This window comes from Dermacentor silvarum, chromosome 1 (assembly GCF_013339745.2).
Source record: "Dermacentor silvarum isolate Dsil-2018 chromosome 1, BIME_Dsil_1.4, whole genome shotgun sequence".
Taxonomy (NCBI): domain Eukaryota; kingdom Metazoa; phylum Arthropoda; class Arachnida; order Ixodida; family Ixodidae; genus Dermacentor; species Dermacentor silvarum.
The window spans coordinates 451,417,228-451,423,298 of record NC_051154.1 but is presented as its reverse complement, the minus strand read 5'-3'; positions in this window follow the sequence as shown (position 1 = coordinate 451,423,298).

The window sequence follows — 6,071 nt, the reverse complement described above, 5'->3', positions numbered from 1 at the left end:
TTGAGAACGTCAGTTTCGGTAATTGAAAGAGTATCGCAAGAGTCCAGCCATATTGGTTGGTTAAAACCTTTCATCACGTTCTAATGACATGTAAAGCTTTGCGAAGGAGACATCTTTATTGCAACTATTCCCGGCAGTAAGGACGCTTGCTCGACCTTTTTCTTCGCAGTAGTAAGGAGGCATAGCGTGTAGAGAGTATGCGGGCTAATCTGTCTACACTGAACAGCTGAGGTAGAGAATTCCGCGTTATGCTAATCCGCATACACTGAACAGCTGAGGTAGAGAATACCACGTTATGCTAATCTGTCTACACTAAACAGCTGAGGTACAGAATACCGTGAATACCGCGCTCCTACCAGCAGGTAGGAGCTGGGGCCGTCTCAGGTGAGGTTTTTTTTTTTTTTCGTCTTATTCTGTTCATTTCTTACCACCCGTTCCGTTCAGTGGCTGATCTTAGCTATACCATGGGTGGGCGCGGCTGAAGACGAATCAATGCTGAAAGGCACAAAAGAGTATAAAATGAAAAGAATCGTTACATAATTCGGGCCCTGGATCCGTTCTGCGGTAAATGGGAATGGAAAAACGGCATGTTAAAGAGAGGACACTTACCCTATGTCTGAAGTTCCAGGAGTAAGAGAAAACAACAGATCCCATTTGTACGTGAGATAACCTGTCAGGAAGCAGCCTACGATGCTCAGGATGACTCCGAGGAGGAAAGTTACACGTGGTCGGCTGTGCAGGAGAAAATTAGACATTTCAGCTTTCAAAGATCGAGTACTGAATAAACACAATAGGCCCCGCCTATGCGCAGGGCTATCGTCTTCTCCACAAGCTTGACGCAAATCAGCGCACGCATAAAAGCCATCACTGCAAAGACGGAGTAATGATGACGTGGCTCTCGGTCGTCGTACAAACATGATAGAGCTACAAGGTTTTGCAGAACGCCAATACGGCGTAACCATGGATGTTGGAAGAAACATCATGCGCTACACATCTGATGCAGCTGGTCATGAATAAAGAATCTTCCCAAGTGTTTAACAGAGTGCTTCTGCAATATACGCACTTTCTTGCTGTATGCTCTAACGTTGGCACCTTACCTCCGTTACCAAGAGACAAAATGTAGCAGTTTTTCCCGATAGGCGAAGCATTGATAGCGATACCCAAATGTTGTGCAACGACACGAAGTAAGGTTAGGGCACGGGCAGTATACGCGCTTAGCCTCGTGGACAGCCCCGCGCAGCCACGGTGCGCTAGAAGAGGGGACGCAATCTCCCCCCCCCCCCCCCCCCCCCCCCACTAACGCGAGCTTTGTAACGTGACCTCCAACATTAGGCGCGCATCAAACTACCATCCTGCTTTACTCACCGTACCACGCTTTCCCCCGTACCCACAGCATACAGCGCGCGGGGAGTGCTAGAATTTTATAGCACTTGGAACCTGGAAGCTCACGGCGACGTCGATGGCGGCGACCACGGAGAAAATTCACCTGGAGTGTCCATGTAAGTGCTATCGGGAAAGTCGCAGTTTCGCCCGGAAGAAGAAGGATTGTTTGCATTAGTCACGTCTTTGAAAACTACAAGAAGTAATGTTCGTAGATTTTATCGACCGTATAAATTGAAGTCAAAAATCGCTAATTAAATTAGCAATCATGGTGTAACGTGCGCCCAGGCAAACATGAACAGAACTTATTCGATGACTGCAATTACTCGCTGTAACAATGCTGGCGTGAGGAAGAGTGCTGCCTCGGGGAGGGAATGCTTCGTGCTGCCTTTCGTTTCAACGCATGTTCGACACGAGATTACGCCACCTGCAACACTAGGCGCGCGGGAAGAACGCACGTAAAGCGTCCAGCCATCTCGGCTCACCCAATCTTTGTACTAGTTGCAGATTACCTCCAAGACACGGTACGTGGCTACGGCCGGGGCAGAGGGGGAGTCCCGCTCATCTGCTCCCCCTCCCCCACTCCTCCCCCCGGTATAGCGCAAGCATGATCACGGGACCTCCAGCATTGGGCATGCGGGAGAGAGGTTGCGAAGAGGAAGAGGCACGCGGGAGTACGACGCCCATTAAGCCACCATACTTCTCGGCTCACCCTCGCAAGCTTGCCCTCGCGCCCACAGCAAACGGCGCGCGGGGTGCGATCTTATTCCACTTGGACTTTATGCGGAACCTCACGGTGAATAAAAACAGCAGATTACTGGGAAGCTAGGTTCACGTAAACTTGACAAACAAAGTCGGCTTGTCGGGTTCGAATCCAGTTGTCGAGCTCATGTAAGCGATCGTGGATTAGGTGGCACAGGGCGCACCTTGGCTGGTTGGGCCAGTCCACCTGCACGGTGTGGGCTGACAGGCTTGATTCGCTTGACTAAGTGCATGTCAACGAGATTGGTTTGGTCCGAGTCAGAGCGACTCGAACCGATCTTGTCGAGTCAATGCAGGCCAAGCTAGATTGACAATCCTCGTTTGCAGCTGCGCGACTGCACTGTCTGCCAGAAAATGGGATTTTTTTATTACATAGGATATGTGCGTAAGGAAGGGCACGGAAATTTAACCTTGAGTGGCGAGTCGACTCATGCAAAGCTTCCAGTTCGTTCGGAGAGACTTCAAAAAAGCATTAGCAATTGTCCACTATTGCGTTTGTTACACCATCCCATTTCTTCACATCCATTCTGCGGTGCGTTCCGCATGTACAACTCAGAGTTAAAAATGACATGCGCTCAATAGTGTGACATTCCCACTTCTTGAGCTATTCATATCATAATTTCACTTCACAATCATCATCATCATCATCATCATCATCATCATCATCATCATCATCAGCCTATATTACGTCCACTGCAGGACGAAGGCCTCTCCCTGTGATCTCCAATTACCCCTGTCTTGCGCTAGCTGATTCAAACTTGCGCCTGCAAATTTCTTAACTTCATCACCCCACCTAGTTTTCTGCCAGTCCTCGACTGCGCTTCCCTTCTCTTGGTATCCATTCTGTAATCTAATTGTCCACCGGTTATCCATCCTATACGCATTACATGACCTGCCCAGCTCCATTTTTTTTTGTCTTAATGTCAATTAGAATATCGGCTATCCCCGTTTGCTCTCTGATCCCCACCGCTCTCTTCCTGTCTCTTAACATTAGGCCTAACATTTTTCGTTCCATCGCTCTTTGTGCGGCCTTTAACTTGTTCTCTAGCTTCTTTGTTAACCTCCAAGTTTCGGCCCCATATGTTAGTACTGGTAGAATGCAATGATTGTACACTTTTCTTTTCAACGACAGTGGTAAGCTCCCAGTCAGGATTTGATAATGCCTGCCATATGCACTCCAACCCTATTTTATTCTTCTATAAATTTCTTTCTCATGATCAGAGTCCCTTGTGAGTAATTGACCTAGAGAAACGTACTCCTTGACTGACTCTAGAGGCTGAGTGTCGATCCTGAATTCTTGTTCCCTTGCCAGGCTATTGAACATTATCTTTGTCTTCTGCATATTAATCTTCAACCCCACTCTTACACTTTCTCGGTTAAGGTCCTCAATCATTTGCTGTAATTCGTCCCCATTGTTGCTGAATAGGACAATGCCATCTGCAAACCGAAGATTGTTGAGATATTCGCCATTGATCCTTACTCCTAAGCCTTCCCAGTCTAAGAGCTTGAATACTTCTTCTAAGCATGCAGTGAATAGCATTGGATAGATTGTGTCTCCTTGCCTGACCCCTTTCTTGATAGGTAACTTTCTACTTTTCTTGTGGAGAACCAAGGTTGCTGTGCAATCCTTGTAGATATTTGCCAAGATATTCACGTATGCCTCCTGTACTCCTTGATTACGCAATGCCTCTATGACCGCTGGTATCTCTAATGAATCAAATGCTTTCAAATCACCCCATGAATGTCGCGCAATATGGGGCGGAATCATAAAATGTCGCCATTAGAGGGAAGCGCCTTACATTCCGACGAAAGTTTACGAGTGATATGGAAGAAAAACGTTTCTCTTTTGTTGCAAATCTAACACTCCACCATGACTTCTCATCATGTAGGAGACGTATCTTCATAAAATAATTGCAAAAAATAAGCTTTGGTACTTCTGGTACTTGTCCGTTAAATACCTCGCAAAAGTAAACTTGTCTGTTCTGTAAAAAATTGAGAGAGACAGGAAGAGAAAAGAGGCTCTCGTAGTGTCAGAGAGAGAGCGCGAACTCATAAGTGAAAGACAGGGACGTTAACCATGCTAAGCCTGGTTGGCTACCCTGCACTGGGGAATGGGTAAATGTAACTGAATAGCTGAAGACATACTAACCAGAGAGCCTACCTACAACAGATTCACATTATAATGTTGACAGACGCCGCAATGCCGGAAGGCTTATAAGGAAACCACAGCACTTGTGGTGACCTCTTGTGATGCTACGATCAACCATTATGCGCTAAACGTTCTCTTTTTTTTTTCTAGCCCTTCGCTTCAAAGAGCAAAATACCTTCACAATGACCACGTCGCTGTCGATACGTTTCTCCAGCATAAATGTGGTATGGAGTCAGTCAAATCAATAAGACTTATGTGGTCTTTGTTTAATCCCATAATGGCAATATTTTGCATTCAACGCTGATGTTCCCGTTAATGTTTTTCGTTTTCTATTCGGTATACGTCCCCTCTCACACGACCCCCTGTGTTAGAAAGCTGTAGCATCTCCCTGAGTGCGAGTTGCATTTAAACACGTAGCAGGGAAAGGGCAAGCAAGGCGAACGATTCAGGAACAACAAGGGGAACCTGACAGGGAAGAATGAGAAAGCGTAGAAGAAACCAATGCTCTACAGCGCCACCGATTGCCCTCCGCTCCAATTTCTGTGCAAATTCAGGCTGCATTCATTGCTTTGAAATATGAAGTTTTGCGGGTCTTACAGAAATAAGTGATCCATGCCTCCTCATCTCAAATGTTTGCCACTTGTAAATCTGCACTTTCTATTTTTCGAAATGTCCTGACGCTCAAAATTTTCATAGTTCAGTCTTACGCAAATGACTTTCAGAGAAAATAAGGACAGCTTGGGTCTAATGTCCAGCAACGTTCTCAAAAACAAATAAAGCTTTCATTGGCTAGTATTTTAGTATTTCGCCTAAATACAGGTACAACACTACAAATACAACCTGTACCTGTACAATACAGGTACAGGTACAGGTACAGGCGGTATGAATAGTCGACGATGACAATTGGCATATCACAGACGGCTCTGTACGTCAATATGTATGGGCTAAAGTTCCATTTATGGCTAATAAATTATCAGCCAATCAGAATGACTTAGCATGCGAAATGTCTCACAACAACTTAAAGCCGGAGAGGTCTGCTTCTTTCGCGACGAAAAGAAAGAGCGAACAGTCAGTGGACGATCACTTCTAGTTATTACCTGCAGTGCAATATATTTAAACTGAACTTGACATTCGGTGGGAGTGGTGGATTGTAGCAACAGGGGGGTTTAGCCTGGCGATCAAGGCCGGCAGTTGCTCCGCCCGACCGTCTCTTACAATATCACTGCAGTGTTTCACCAACTGTCCATCAAACCAGCCTCTCTTAAGAATGAAATGAGAAGGTGGGAAGTTTCTGATCCTTCGGGGAATACAAAGTGTTGCAGGCACGCGTGCGGAAGGCGATTTTTTTGCAGATTCTCACAATCAGCCATAAACGCATTTTGGCACTTAATTGGCAATGGGCAGGGAGGCACCTTAAATTTCCTTTGCGCTGTCAATATTTTCGCCACAGAGCTGTCATGAACTCACTGCGAACCTCTCTAGTGTTCTTTAAAGAGTCTCTCTCTCTCTCCCTCTGAATTATTTAAAGTTAGCAGTCACCTTACTTGAAAATAGACAGAAAAGGTGCTACTTACTAAATCACGACAATGGCCAAAGGTAAGGCCACGACTATGATGACCTGCATGTCTACTGATATGTACCATAGATGAATCAGACACTGAAAGTAATAAAGAAATACGTATTGTTAGAACGTTGTAGTATTACAAAAAAGTTATTTTAAGCTATGTAGACAGTGCCCGCAAACAATAACAGTCAGATGCAGGTGATTTCAGCTTGTCTT